Below are 15,955 nucleotides of genomic sequence, written 5' to 3'. Positions count from 1 at the left end.
AATCTTCTTCCAGGGCACTGTTGTTCCGCATTATGTGTTATCTCTTGCAATATAATGGTGAGCTAGACCATGTATCACCAACTGTAGCCGCAGATGTCAGATGGTCATTCTGCCCACCGCGGAAGCAAATATGGTGAAAGGGACATGGATGTCATCAGCAAGTGACCTCCCTGATCTGTGTGGTCAAGACCGTCCGGCAGCCCTGACGCCGATGCGCTGGACGCCCTGCTCCGCGCCGCCTGTGGAAAAGTAACTCCTCCACGAATTCCTGCCTCATCCTCCTTGACGCCACCGCTGCCGTTGGACTTACCTTCCTATGATGGACGCACAACTCCTCCCTCGCGGCTCCACTGGGTCACCTACCGACCTGATCCCTGATCCCTGCTCAACTGCTCTCTCTGCTCCGGGCGCCGGCAGAGGAAGCGGCAACACCTTTGGCGGGTGCGGCACAACCATCTGCAAGGACCGCAAGCATGCACGCCACAGCTGCAATTCCCCATGTTCGAATTTTATGTGTACAGACAGTACAAAAATATAGAGGGCACTCAAATTTAGTATCCACTTTATTCTTGTAGATCAGTCTACGAGGCGTGCACTACCAGCTTAGCAGAATATACAATTGTTATTGCACATCACACTTGTGCAAATGCATTTCATAATTTTGTATGTCTTGCTTGGAATTGTGGGATTATATTGTGGCATCAAGTGGGCAATTGAAGCAACAAGAGGGTACACATTAGTAGTTTGTAAGAACTCTTTATGATTATTTACGTTTTGGGTAGTCAAATTTCATGGATTTCAGTTTAGTAGACTTGCATTTGTACGTAAATCATTTTAGACATAAAAAGTTTGCCCCAACTAACTTCAGTTTCTGGATCCACCACTGCACTTGTGTCCAATTCATCATCAATGTTTCTTCGAGATGGGCTTGCTACAGAGTAGTATACCGTCCAAAATGTATTACAATGCACTACAGGATTAAGCTTTGTAAGACCGTGGCAACTGTATTGCCTAGCTTTAAAGCTGTGTCAGGAAATAAAATAAAGTCTGATACTACGACACCTATAGTGATAAAAGGTGGACGAAGTAGCTAAATAAAGTGTGATACTACGACACCTATAAGTTTACCAAAGTGGAAAAGAAAAGAAAGAGAGACAAAGCAAGCTAATTGCCATGGTTTTAACCCGGGCTTTGGATGGGAGCAAAAAAAAAAAAAAGACAGCTAGGATTGAGAGACGTCGGGAACATGTTGTGCGCCAGAACACAGAACCATAGTAGTATCAAGTTCGGGCTGTCATGTTTTGGTACACCAATTTTGCTTGGCACCATTTGTTTCCTTGTGCTATTGTGAGCTCATTTATGACCCATGGTACAAGATTAGCCTAATCGGTGGAACGTGACTACATATAAGTCAGCATCCGCTAGTGAGCACCTGACCTGTTTGGCTAACTGAATGTGACGGCTGTCAACAAAAATTTCGGGCCTGGGGAAGAAATACGAAATGACGCCTTTAAATTTCTTTAAAACCAAAGAACATGCTCTCAGATAAGGGAAAATGATTCAGATCAGACGGCCGATCCTGTGCCAGCATCCACCGCCTCTCCGTGTGACACGTGTCTTATGTTGGCCCACCCAACATTATCTGTAGGGAGCAGTTCCCTTCGTCGTTATCTCACGCACACCAACCGATCAACTTTTCCCTTTCTTCCATAGCGTGTTGTCTCTCAAGCCTTCTCTCAATCTCTCACAAAAATCTCCTCGCTAGAGGATGCTGTTTTTTGCAGCCAGTGCGTGTTGTTGCAAGAATCACGAGCGTCGCGGATTGTGAGGGGAAAGTGACGACGAGTGCTTCAGGGGATTCGCGGCCCACGAGGTGCTATTTGGGGATTGACGCCTAATGTGAAGGAACGCCGCCATGGTGGTTTAGGGAACCTCAGCCGCACGCGAGACCTCCTCCATGCCGCCTTTGACCATTACCGGCCGCACTAACGACAACGGTGTTGTCAGCAATGACGGCGGTGTTTTCAAAACATCATCTTTGTTGTAATTTTTCTACAACATCATTTGTGTTGCAAAAGTTCCTTCTGCAATAAGATGGCAAAAAAAATCTACAACAAATATCTGTTGCAAAAAAAAAACTGCAACAAGGCTTGTGTTGCGCTAATAGAGGGCACCACTGGTTGCAAAAAAAAAATCTTCAACAAGGTTTGTGTTGCAATAATGTTGGGCGCCCTTGGCTGCTAAATGCGCCAGATCCGATGGATGGTGAACCGGCCGATCTTTTAAAAATATCTGCCGGCGGACGCATAGCAGCCCCCCTCAGTTAACTTATTATTCATCAATCTATCTTCGTTTAGAGAAAAGACATACGCCCGACTTTATAGATAAAGCCACCAGATAAAGTTCACCAGAGACCACAACAGAGTTCAAGACAGCACCGCCGCAATAGGGCAACAAACTTAAGTAGCGATACAAGGCCCAAGGCCAAATAAGGCACGCAAGCCCACAACCTACAAGCAACAAATTAAGCTTCAGAGAAGCAGAACATCAACAACAACATTAAGTGTGGATAGAACGCTCCGACGAGATGAGGAAGGACGCATAGTACGCACTTTGCCACTGATGTTCCATAAACACGAGCACCAAAATCCTAGAGAGAAAATAAAAGTGACACTAGTAAGAACCACATGCTCCCCAAAGGTGCAATAAATAATTGGTAGATTTTGTATAGTACAACATTATTACAGTGTAAAAAATAAGTAAAAGGAAAGTGTGGAATGGCCAAGTTCTGTATGTAGCCAAACCATGCTATAGAAAGTGGATGAAGTAGCATAGAGCAAGCATGATACTGCAGCCAATACTCAATGCACGGTCGAAGCTGGTCTTTGGATGGGAACCAAAAATGGTGCCAACCACTGGAATTGAGAGGCGTGGAGAACTGCCTCCATGCTTTGGGAGCATGTGGTCATTACTACACCGTGCGGAAGATGAGGAACTCAGGGATTTTGGTTACAACCAATGAGAGATGGTAGCACGGGCTACATATAATTGGTTTGGATGGCCATCCAACATTAGGATCGGTCTTTAGGCACAATGCCCTATATTAGGCCAGTTGTGACTATTTTTTTGATTTTGTGTCTTGATTGGCTACTTGAGATGTTATGCATACTTTGAGACTTAACACTATTTAATAAATGACTATGTACATCGCTTGATGCAGAGGCCGGGGTAATACTTTTTTCGTAAAAAAAGATAAAAAAAGTTTAGATGCAACCTTGGCTCCCCATCACAGTCCGCATTCAGCTGCTATAAAGGATATCAAGTGTGTCGGGGTTTAAGGAAGTTGGTCATAGAGATGTTAGAGCCGGTGAGTAGAAATGTTTGGCGCAATATTGCTTGGTGACTTTCTTAGATCCATCTTGAGGTCCAAACGTGCCATGTTATCGTTTACGTTCAAAATTGTCTTGAAAGCATAGAACAAACTAGAATCCTCTTTATCACAAATATTCGGGATGCCAGCCTAGGGCCGTATTCATCACTATCTTTGCAATTTTCTCCCACTTGATCCATAATACAGGCTGCTAGTAACCTTTCCAAAACATGTAATGCAACATCAAACCTACAAAAAATGAGCTAGCGAAAGAAGGGCTATCTTTTCATTAAGAAGAATAAGCATGTCACAAAGTAGTACTACTTCATCTAGATGGGCTCGCCACAGATTAGTACTCCCTCTGTTAGGAAATATAAGATCGTTTAGATCACTATTTGAAATGCACTTAGTCCTTGTACAACGGCAAGTGCTAACACAGATGCCTGGGAAAAAAAACCCGATTTATTTTCTAACATTGGAATGCATCGGTGCTTAAGAAGGGAGGCAGAAGCAAAAGTTTGCTTCCGGTGCTAGCGGGTGCTTGGGAGAAATAATTGCTTCCCTCGAGTCATAGACGCTTCAATCCAGTGCCTTTTATCTTTTTTGACTATGTACCACAAGGCAACAACCTCACAACTCTTTATTAATGAAGGAAACAGACCCAAAAGTATATGTACATGAAAAAAAAAAAGAAAATGAGGACAAAGAAAACCATAAACAAAACTCTTCCTATGGAAGAGTTTAGATCCAGGATCCATGCCTTTATCGACAAAAGAAAGAAAGGAAAAGAGCCCAACTAGCACCCGATATGAAGCACTCCGTATTGAGGAGCAAAGAAAATTCCAAGACGAATACCTACATACAGGCACCTGCGTTGTACAAGGCCTTAACTACTAAGACGCACTAGGAGCTTATGATGTGTAAGATGATAACGTGGCATTGCCTGCAACTAATGTTCCATTAACACGAGCACCAAAATCCTAGAGAGAAAATAAAAGTGACACTAGTAAGAACCATATGCTCCCCAAAGTTGCAATAAATAATTGGTAGTCATTGTATAGTACAACATTATTACAGTGTAAAAAATAAGTAAAAAGAAAATTGTGGAAGGGCCAACATCTGTATGTAGCCAAACCATGCTATAAAAAGTGGATGAAGTAGCATAGAGAAAGCATGATACTGCCGCCTATAGTCATTGCACAATCGAAGAAAGAAAATCATTGACCATGGTTCCGATCTGGCCTTTGGATGGGAACCAAAAATGGTGACAGCCATTGAAATTGAGAGGCGTGGGGAACTGCCTCCATGCTTTCTTGTTAGGCAATACCATGATGCTCCCATCCTCCTCCTTTAGGCCAAGCAAATCACACATCTTTTCCTCCTTCACACGAACAATGTTAGCGGCATTACCAGCTTGGCGCAAGACTGGTGGATATGGGCACTTGGGCAGCCACTTTCTTTCCGTGTACGGAAGCGTTTTCTCTTGGGAAAACGTTTAAACGCAGCCGGATGATTTCTCGTGTTTGTCAATCGCGTCATGCATCGTTAGATCCTTTTTGATCGTGTGGCCGCGGACCGCCTCTGTGTCGTTGTGCTAAAGCCACGTCCATCGTAACACGCCTCGTAGCATCATTGCGGCGGTCGAAGCAAATCATCGAAACATCCTCGAAGAAGCCGGGATGCCATCGTAGCATCATGCGGCCATCGAAGCATGTCATTGCGGCATCGTCGCAGCCGTCGAAGCCCGTCACAGGTGTTCAAAGCATGTCATTGTTGTAACGCCGTGGCCGTCACAACACGGCCCGTAGCATCGCCATGGCAGTCGAAGCAAGCAGTTGCAACATCCATGGAGAATGGAGAAGCCGGGATGCCGTCGCAGCACCATGGGCGTTCGAAACATGTCGTCGCGCCATCGCCGGGGCCGTCGCAACACACGTCATAGCATCGCCGCAACCGTTGAAGCAGTCAGGTGTCGCAAAGACCCGGCATCGCAGCACTGGCTTACAGCATCACGGTGACCCGTAACAGCCGGCCGATCCTCGCAACATCATCGTCTCCACTTATAGTGCATCAGCCCAAGTACGCAGCAGCAGCCTCTCCGCCACTTGTCTTTTGACGACTCGCGCGTACAAAAGAAGTGGACGACTGACAACGAGGGTCCGATTGAAGGGCTCGGAAGGCGGTTTACTTTTCGCTGGCATCAACCGGATGATGTGTAGTATCCGCCTTTCTCTTGTTGATGTGTGGCAACGGCGGCCGGGGGGGCCTAGGGGCAGCTGCCGGAACTAGGCTGATGGCGGTAGCAAACCAAGTACGACCGTCCAGTGGGTTTCTCGGTGATGCTTGAACTCGCTTTCCCCTTTTCTTCCTTTTTTTAGACTGTTGTATTTCCGTTATGTTGCAATAATGGAAAGGGGTTATGCCCGGTTCAAAAAAAACAAAAATATAGAAGGCACTCAAATTTTGGTATCCAGTTTGTTTTCGTAGATCATTCCACCAGGCTTGCATTATCATCTTAGCAAAATATACAATTGTTATCACATCACACTTGTACAAATGCATTCATAATTTTGTAGGTCTTGTTTGGAATTGTAGTTTTATATTGTGGCATCAAGTGAGCAATTGAAGTAACAACAGTCCACATTATAGTAGTTTCTAAGAACTTTTTACGCTTATTCACAGTTTTTTGAACACAGTACAGACGCAAGCGCTCATATAAGCGTGCATACACCCACCCTTATGAACGCACACACGCACACCCTACCTCTATGAGCACCTCCGAGAGACTGAGCCGACATATCATCTTGAGATTTTAAGAAGTCACTGTAGGCGTCTCGTAGTCGACGGGAACTTCTCCTCCCACTGATGTTTTAGGTAGTTGAATTTCATGGATTTTAGTTTAGTTGACTTGCGTTTGTACCTAATTTTTTTAAGACGTAAACTATTTGCCCAGGCTAATTGCAATTTTTGGATCCACCACTGCACTTGTGTCTAATTCGTCATAACTGTTTCTTCGAGATAGACTTGCTACAGAGTAGTATCCCATCTGTAATGCGAGTATTACAATGCACTAGAGGATCAAGCTTTGTAAGTTCGTGGCAATTGTATTGCCTAGCATTGAAGCTTCACAAACACGAACACCTAAACACAAGGAGAGAATATAGGAGTGACCCCCAGTCTCCTAAATGAAAACCAGATGCTCCCTACTCACGATAGCCATTGTATACTACTTGGTACATTATTATAGTGTCAGAAAATAAAAGAAAGTGTACGTACACCCGAACCTAGCCAAACCATTATAAAAGGTGGACGAAATAGCAAGAGAAAACGCAATACTACCGCCTATAATTTAACCAAAGTAGAAAGGAGAAGAGAGACAAAGCAAGTTAATTCTACCATGGTTCTAACCTCGCCTTAGGATGGGAGCAAAACAAAAGAAAAAATCTCCTAGGATTGAGAGAAATTGGGAACGGCTTGCGTGCTACTCCTTCCGTTCCTAAATACTTGTCTTTCTAGGTATTTCAACAAGTAACTACATACGGAGCAAAATGAGTGAATCTACACTCTAAAATATGTCTACATACATCCGTATGTAGTAGTCATTTGAAATGTCTAGAAAGACAAATATTTACAAACGGAGGGAGTAGATGGTAGCACCGTACTACTCACTTTGGGAATCAGGAATTACCATCCATGAATTGGGGAACTTGCCATCTAGGGAAACAGGAATGCAACATCCATAGCATCACGCGAGGCCCGACAAGACAGGAGAACGATTGGAGGCGAATTTACTAATTAAGGGGTACACCTTGCATAGGTCTCTCCCAGTTCCTTAGGTTGCGACTAATGACACACTGCATGTTCGTTTCTTGTTGTAACCTGAGAGTTATTTTTAGATTCATTTATTCAAAACGTTTTACCTCTTAAACCGTGTATCCAAATCATGAATGATTTTCACCATCGGATTTTAGAGATCTCCGAAACTAGATCCCAAGTTGACACATTCCGACGAACTTTTTTTTCACAAAAAAACTGAGATGGAAGCATGATTTTTTTCTTATTTTTTCCATTTTCAAAAAGTATAGTTGTGCCTCTTGCGAAAGCAAATCTGTGCCTCTCGTGAAAGAAGAAAAAAAAGTTTTTTTTTTCCTTTTTCCTGAGGCACACCCCCCGCGAAAGAAAATGTGTGCCTCGACAAGAAGCAAATCTATATCTCTCGCGAAATAAAAAAAACATGTTAATTCCCTCTTTCCAAGAGGCGCAGCTATGCCTCTCGTGAATCAAACATGCGCCTCCACGAGAAGCAAATTTGTGCTTCTCGCGCAAAAAAATAAAAGCGGTTATTTTCTTAGGCACAACTGTGCCTCTCGTGAAGCAAACATGTAACTCTCCAAGAAGTAAATCGATGCCTCTTGTGAAAAAAACACAATTTTCCTTTCTAGAGAGGCATAGCGGAAGCAAATATATGCGTCCACAAGAAGCAAATCTGTACCTCACGAAGGAAAAAACATGTTTTTTCGCGTAATTTCTTTTGTCCAAAATTTAGGGTAAACCGGGAAAAACCCAAAAGCATAAAAAAACAGAATAAAAACCCATCTAAAACCTAAAAACGTGTACAGAAATATAAAAAATAAAATCCCAAAGAAGCACCCTATGCATGGTGGCGGCTAAGAGCGTGCCACCAGAACATTACAACCGACGGCTGCACGATCCTATGTGGAAGGCCAGCAGTGAGCGTGCACGCAGTATGTTATTTGTTTTCCTTTTTATTAGCTGATGCTAGTGCTGTTAGAGAGGAACATCGTTTGCAAATCGTGCGTAAAGTGTCGTCCCTGAAGCAATTTCGGGATGCGACAGTGCTAGGACCAGCTCTCCTTGTCGGCGCACACCTCCTACCAAAGGAAATAGTCCCCAGGCATTCTGCAGAAGCGGGACGATGACGCCGGGACCAACTCTCCTGGTCGGTGCGCACCTTCTTGCAAAGGGAATAGTACCAAGGCAAGGAGGTCTGTAGGAGCGGGACGACGACGGAGATGCCAAGGCCGGGGTGGAGCCGTGGATGGAACCAAGTTCACGCCATGGGGGAACCGCGCTGAGCTGCCGCCAGGGGCGATCGTGGACGTCGTCCGGGACGTCGATGAGGAGCTGGACTGCTGCACGAGTCTACCTCGGCATCGGACTTAGTTTGAGGAGTTGTGCCGTCGCACCGTTTGCTGTCAAGGACCGTAGCGTGATGGGCTGCCTACGGGAGGACGTAGTCAACTACTGCTGGGCACCTTTCTGACCGCGTCATTCGGGGCATATCGGCGGGCCGGAGGAGCTGCAGCCTCGGGTCGTGTACTGCACCGTGTGCTCGCAGTGTGTTCGTCGACAGAGTAGTTGTGGCAAGGAGTGCAAACAGACAAGCACCCGTGATGTAGATGGTGATTGCAAAACACGGCGTGTCTCAAACTCTCAATGCTAGTGTCGTAACAATTTTTTAGTCATTGTGTGCACCGTTATAATTTTTTATGTATCCATTGATGTGGTTTGCAAATACAACTCCATGTCGAAAACTAAACAATGTTTTGGATTAGATCATATGCAATGGGCTTAATCTTTGTTTGGTTAGAAATTATAATGTTGCAAAAATTGCAAGTTATATGGCAACCTCACCACCTCTATAAAGGGATTGCTCGTTTAATCCTTGTTGAGAAATAAAATATGTAATCAATTGTGGGAGGGATGCCTCTCAGAAGGTATCTATTGGGGAAAAAGATGTCTTCCCAACACACCTCTTCAACACACCCTTCAGCATGTATATAAGTGGGTCTCCCATATTACAATAGAACTAAGATAATTATTTGTGTCTCACCTTTGTCTCCTTCACTTTGATGCTACAATATGTTATCAGCACTTAGTCTCTACCGACAGAGCAATCCAGCCTAAGACGGCGGCGAACATACAACCACAATCAAGGATGGCGCATGTCACAGTAAGAGTGATTCGATCCAGCGCAAGATGGGCGTTATGCAACACAAAGCCACGAAGATCTGATCGAAGTTGTGCAACTGCCCTGTTCACGACTTGATCGCGTACAAAAGGGAATTAATTAACCAAGCGGTTTCCAATCCATGGTGCGATTCCATTTTGTCTTCTTGTCATCAATTCATTGATTTCTATTAGACGCGCATGCAATCCCAGGGTCAATCTTTGGCGTAGTGGCACGGGCCCGGCTCCTTGCGGAACGGTGCTGGCACACCGTGGAGGCCCAAGGCGAGGCGACGATTCCTCGCCGGCCCGGCGAATCTCAGCGCGGGCGACGGCTCCCGACCCAGCGCGGCTTCGCCCTCCTGTGTGCACATGTGGCGCTGACTGCAAGATGCAGCACCGAATGTTCAAAGCAGTTCTCCGTCTGCTAAGAAGGGAAATAAATCATGAATTTACTCATCTTATCATTTGATTATTTTCAATGTACATATATATGCACTCATGTGAATTGCTTTGTACCAGAAAAAAAAAGGAACCATCACGTGTCCACTGTTTTGGGCATTGTCGATGGTGGAAAGTTGGGCAGACGACAGTCGTCATTGACATTGGAGTCGTCCTCCACAGTAGTGGTGGCCGTATCTTTTGGGTTACGCAGCGGTGGCGTCCTCTGGTGCTTGACCAGAACGCACAAACCTGAACACGGCCATCGAACTAGACGGCGAGACGACCGGGCGCGGTGGCTTTGCATCCGCGGACAAAGCGCTCTGGCATTGAAGCGGGTGATCGTGCGCTCGGCCTCTTGAAGGCAGCTAATCGTTAGCACCCCGCTCATCTGGCAGTGACGCCCGGCGTTTTCCTCCGGCGTGGACTTGTATGTCCGCTGGCGGTAGTTAAAAAATATCCCCGTAGGGGATGGAGCCGACGAGAGAATAAGGATAAAAAATATCCTATCTCTTTGGTGATTTCACAAATCAACCATGGGTTTCTATGCAAATCAAAGTCTTTCCATTTTCTGGATTAGCCCTTAGGCTTATCCTAACTTGTCGATAAGCCCTTGGGCTTATTGAAAATTATAAATGAGCAATATGGCTCATAGGACTTTGTAGTTTAGCCCTCGGGCTTGCTATTTTCAGCACTTTAACCAAATGGTTATTATTATTTGCGTTTTATGCCTTAGGCTTCAGAGCAAATATACATGATAGACCATCAGGTCTTGCTGAATTGCATAATAATTGATTATGCATCATTTTACATCATGTAACATGACCTTTTGAGGCTCCCAAGTCCTCATATATGTTGCACAAGTATGTTTATACTTATGCATTTATTTGTATTACATGAGTTATACAGTTGCACGGCAATATGTTGATTTCATTATTCACATAGAGTATGGAACTTGCTTGTAAATTTGGGAAACATAAGGTAGAGAAGTGTATGAAATTGCCTGACTATGTCAAAGTTACATTTGCCACAAGGAATTGACAAATGACATCTACTGCTTAATTGCAGATTATCCAATGTTATTGTGAGGTCTATATTATGTCAATCTGACATAATGACTACCTTCAATTTTGCACACAACTTATGGGTTGCATATGATGACAACAAAGTAATTTCGTTCACAACTGCAAGGTCTACACCACCATGTGGTGATTACCTTCAATGTGTTTTTAATTAACACAAGGTTGTGGGAACCCCCATAAGAGTGAGGTGTACACTACTTATTAGTGATTACCTCCATGTGTTCAAAGAAAAATAATGAAGGCACAACACTTATGACATAGCCATTATTAGGCCTACACTGTTGGTGCCTACCTTCATAATGTTTTTTCCAAATATTTGTCAATTTCATAGCATTTGTCATTGGTTGTGACTATAGTGTCGCATACTCCATCAGGAGATGAATCCAAGACATTTGTGGCAAGTATATCACACATTGTGCTATGAAGAGCATTATGCAAAATCCTTGCATATTTTGGTGATTACCTTTCATGAGTACACAACTTATAAGATGTAATCATAGCAACGAAATGAATTTCGTGCACAATTGAGAGGTTTATGCCACTTCGTGGTAATTTCCTTCATGTGTTTTAAATAACATAAGGTTGTGGAGGCTATAATCGATTGAAATTTTCCATAAGAGTGAGGCACCACTAGGTGGTTGATTACCTCTACGTGTTTGATGGGAATAAAGGTTTATCCTTTCTGAGGTGACTACACTTAATCTGAAGATCTACACCACATAGTGGTGATTACCTTATTGTGGAAAGCTTGCCCTATGGGTCACTAAGAATCACCATGATCACGATTATGCTTAGCCATAGCATTTTCATTGTACTTAATTTACTGAAGGTAATTAATGCATATGCATTTCATGCAACATATGGCTGACTTTTTTCTGAAAGGAAATGTGATGTAATGACACAAGGTAGAAGTAATTAGTGAAACCGGATCATGGACATTAATGATTTTGTCGACCCGTTGCCTTGTTGCCACAGAGACTCCACCTACAAAAATGTCATGGCTATTTATAAATAGCTAAGAATATGCATATTTGCATTTATGTGTCATCGCAATGGCTCGGTTCTCAAACTGAGTATGTAATGGATGATGAATATCCATTTTCCTTTTGAGCCTTCATTGAGGCAAGATATATTGTTATAAGGATCACATGAATGATTATTCATTCGTTGTGAGGACTTCGAGCCTGTTGAGGCTTATAATTCTGTTGTCTATAAATCAACACTAAGTTGAGATTATGTGATACGTCAGTCTTAGATCTTGATCTGATTGTATGTCCTTACTACACTTTACATTCTCCTTAGTAAAAGAAATACCATCTTTATTTCAGGGTAAAAATATGATGAACTTCTTGTGAAGGATCAACTGGCACACTCCAACGGGTGCTATACCATTACCTGAAATTTGTGCTAGTGCTTACAGTACTAAGCAATTTTGTGGTTAGAGAACCACGAGGAGTTGAACGTAAAAGTGAAGAAAAAAAGACAAGCAGAAATGGACACTAGTAGAAAACGGGCCTATTGTCCCGGTTCGTAAGGGCCTTTTGTCCCGGTTCCTGAACCGGGACTAAAGGGTCGGTATTAATGCCCTGTCCCTTTAGTCCCGGTTCAATCCAGAATCGGGACAGATGGGCCTCCACATGGCCTGTGCGCGGAGCCTAGGCAGGAGTGCCTTTGGTCCCGGTTGGTGGCACCAACCAGGACCAATAGGCATCCACGCGTCAGCATTTCTGTGGATGGGGTTTTTGTTTTTTTGTTTTTCTGAAAGGGCGGGGGGGTTGGGGGTTTTGGGGGGTTAATTTAGGTGTTTCATATATTGTGTTAGCTAACTATAATTAATAGAGAGAAGTGTCCTCTCTTATGTCCGTGCTTGGTTGACGCTACGTACTATACATATGTATAGAGAGGACTAGACATGCTAGCTAGCTAGTAAGCAAATGAAGGAAATAGAAGATCGTCATGAACATATATGCATACAGAGAGAAGTGATATCGACCACCTCTCCTTCTCCGAGAGATTGGTCGGACAACAAGCTCTCGTATATCTATCCGACACTACCGGCTACATATATACAATAATTATCTCTTACAAATATAATCTCCTACCATACGGACGCATGGTCCACATAGTATTCTCCATCTTCAGCGATCACGTGGTCAAGAAAGAATGCCGCCAATTCCTCTTGAATTGCTCGCATGCGAGTTGGTGCTAGGAGTTCATCCCGCTTCCGAAACATCTAATTTGAAGAAGGGGATCAATATATATATATATATATATATATATATATATATATATATATATATATATGAATGAAACTCAACACAAATGATGGTAATAAAATAAAATTGTGAATGTTGTTATTTACGCACTTCATATTGTTCGTCAGAGTAGCCCCGCTCACAGGTCGTGTGGCAGATGGACTCGCAAACGTAGTATCCACAGAAATCATTCCCTTGTTCCTGCACAACCACTTTACAAGAAATAGAGGTCAATCAAACTGATAAGCAAGAATGCCAAATGGTATTGATGAAATTAGCGCTTGAATCACTAGGAGATGCACGGAACATGCTACTATAGTACTTACTTTCGTGTGTCTAAATTGCAGCTTCTTTGGCAGTCCAGAGCTTTTTTGGTGAATTTTCTCCAAACCCTGCCAGACAAAGAAAACAATTACTTGATATATCAGGAAATGAACAAAGTTGCTAATATGGTGGATAATGATAGATTTAACTTACTTCTCGAGCACTTGAGTCATGTCCGCATAGTCCTCGGGATCTTTTCGTCTCGAGTCTAAGACGGTTACTAGTCCCTGCTCAAGCTTAATCTCTAGGAGAATATAGTGGAAACTGCACACGCATGCATAACTCATCAATTACATTACTATAACCTTGACTAATATATAAGGGAAATCAAATATGCACAAGATAGTAACACTCACTTGAAGTTGTAAGGAAAGAGTATTATATCTTTGTTTTCATTTGTTACCAACGATTGTAGCAAGTTGGCCTCGGTATCTGTGGCATGAAATTTAACCTGAGTTGCATCTATTAGATTTGTGTTAATGGACCCAATATCACCGATTTGTCTTTTCTTCAATTCGACGATTTTCAATCTGCATAATATAGTGAGGATAATTATAAATACATGCAATGAAAGAGCTGAGTTATATAGAGGGACTTAATGATAGAAGTAGTACTACTTACAGACAGTAGCAGGTGACCGTTGCTTTATCGAGGGCCAATTGATTGAAAAACTGAAAGAACTCCTCAAATGGAACAGGCAACAGTTCAATTCCAATGAGGTCATGCTCCTTTTTAACTCTCACATACAAAGTACTCCTTTCCCCAGACTCTCTGCAGATTTTCAAGTACCAATCATGCAATCTTCGCATCATCGTTGATAGAGATCTTTCATCTTTGACGAGAGGCTTCCCGTACTCGTATCTTTGTATCTGCACCTCCATGAAATGATAATGTACATCGTCGGGCAGGTAATCTCCAAGATTGCTATAACCGGGCACCATCCTCGGATCATTAGCGACGATGTCGCTAGGCAACTTGAGCGGAGGGCACGATTGCTTCGCTTGTTCGCCGAGCAGGGCAATTTGTTTCCCAGCTCGTCGTTATTTCAGCCTTTGATCACTGACAGTACGTCCCGACACTCCGCTTCGACAAATTCCTTTCCAATAATGTGCTCATAGTTGCCTTTCGGCGGAGACTTGGGTGGTTTTGTCAGGGCAGCCAGAGTGCGCTTCGCTTTCACCGGATCTACCTTCTCTTCCAGAGGTGGATGTTTCTTTGCTTTCACCCCTTCAAAGAAGTTCCTCACTTCTTCTCGCGCGATCTCGGCGTTCTCCTCCGGGGTCCTCTCGTATGGTAACTTCTCTGGAGTCTTCAGAGAAGGACTGAATCTGTATGTCCTCCTGCCTTTGGCTATACTGCTAGACGCCGGCAGAGTAGACGGAGCGACTGTCTTCTTTACTTGCTTACGAGGCGGAGGAGAAGGACTACGACGCGCCAGAGCAGCCGGAGCGGCGGCGGGTCTCTTCCGCCCTTGCTGACGAGGCGGAGAAGTAGGAGGCTGGCTGCTCGGGCGCGCCGGCGCAGGCGGAGAAGGAGGCGGAGTGCCGCCACGCGCCGGAGAAGGAGCCGGCCGAGTGCCCTGATCGTCACTCACCGGAGGAGGAGGCGGTGGAGGAGGTGGAGTGCCCTGACTTGCCGGAGGAGGAGGAGGAGGCGGAGGTGTCCAGTTCAGAAGGTTGATGAGCTCCTTCCGCCATAGGCATGGAGTCTTCAGAACAGAACCCAGCCGAGTCTCCCCTTCACCGGTAGGGTGGTCAAGCTGGAGGTCCTCAAATCCCTCTATTATTTCATCGACCATCACCCTAGCATATCCTTCTGGAATCAGCCGGCAGTGAGAAGTTGCACCGAGTTCAGTAGGAAAAACAGAGCCAACATCCGCCTTGACCTTCATATTAATCCATTGCGTCATAAGGTGGCAATTTCGAGACTCCGTGATAGCATCCACGGGATAGCTGACAGGAGCCGTCAAGACATGCTCCGGCTGAAGCAGCTCGGTGGAAGCCACGCTGCTTCTCCGCTGAGATGGCGGGGTAGCTTCGGGGGAAGCTTCGGTAGTTCGTTTGCTGCGATTTGCTTCTCGTTCCTCTATCTCTTGTACCCTAGCGTGCAGCGCCTGCAGTTGAGTCTGCTCCACTTTCTTCCTCCTCTCGTGGCATTTGTAACCGCCTGCGTCCGGAAACCCAGCCTTCCACGGAATGGAGCCTGGCGTGCCTCATGTCCGTCCAGGGTGCTCAGGATTCCTGAGGGTCATTGTGAGCTCGTCGTTCTCTCTGTCTGGAACGAACGTCCCTTGCTGCGCTGCTTCGATATAGTGCTTAAGCCTCTTGAATGGTATTTCCATTTGCTCGTCCGTCCAAATGCACTTCCCTGATACAAGGTCTAAGGTTCCGCCAGCCCCGAAGAACCAAGTCCGGCAACGGTCTGGCCAGTTAATTGTCTCTGGGTTCGATCCCTTTATCAACTAGATCATTCTCAGTCTTGGTCCACTTAGGCCGGGCTGCGAGGTAGCCACC

This window comes from Triticum urartu, chromosome 7A (genome assembly GCF_056163025.1).
Source record: "Triticum urartu cultivar PI428250 chromosome 7A, HENAU_Tu73, whole genome shotgun sequence".
NCBI lineage: Eukaryota > Viridiplantae > Streptophyta > Magnoliopsida > Poales > Poaceae > Triticum > Triticum urartu.
This window is presented reverse-complemented; position numbering follows the sequence as displayed.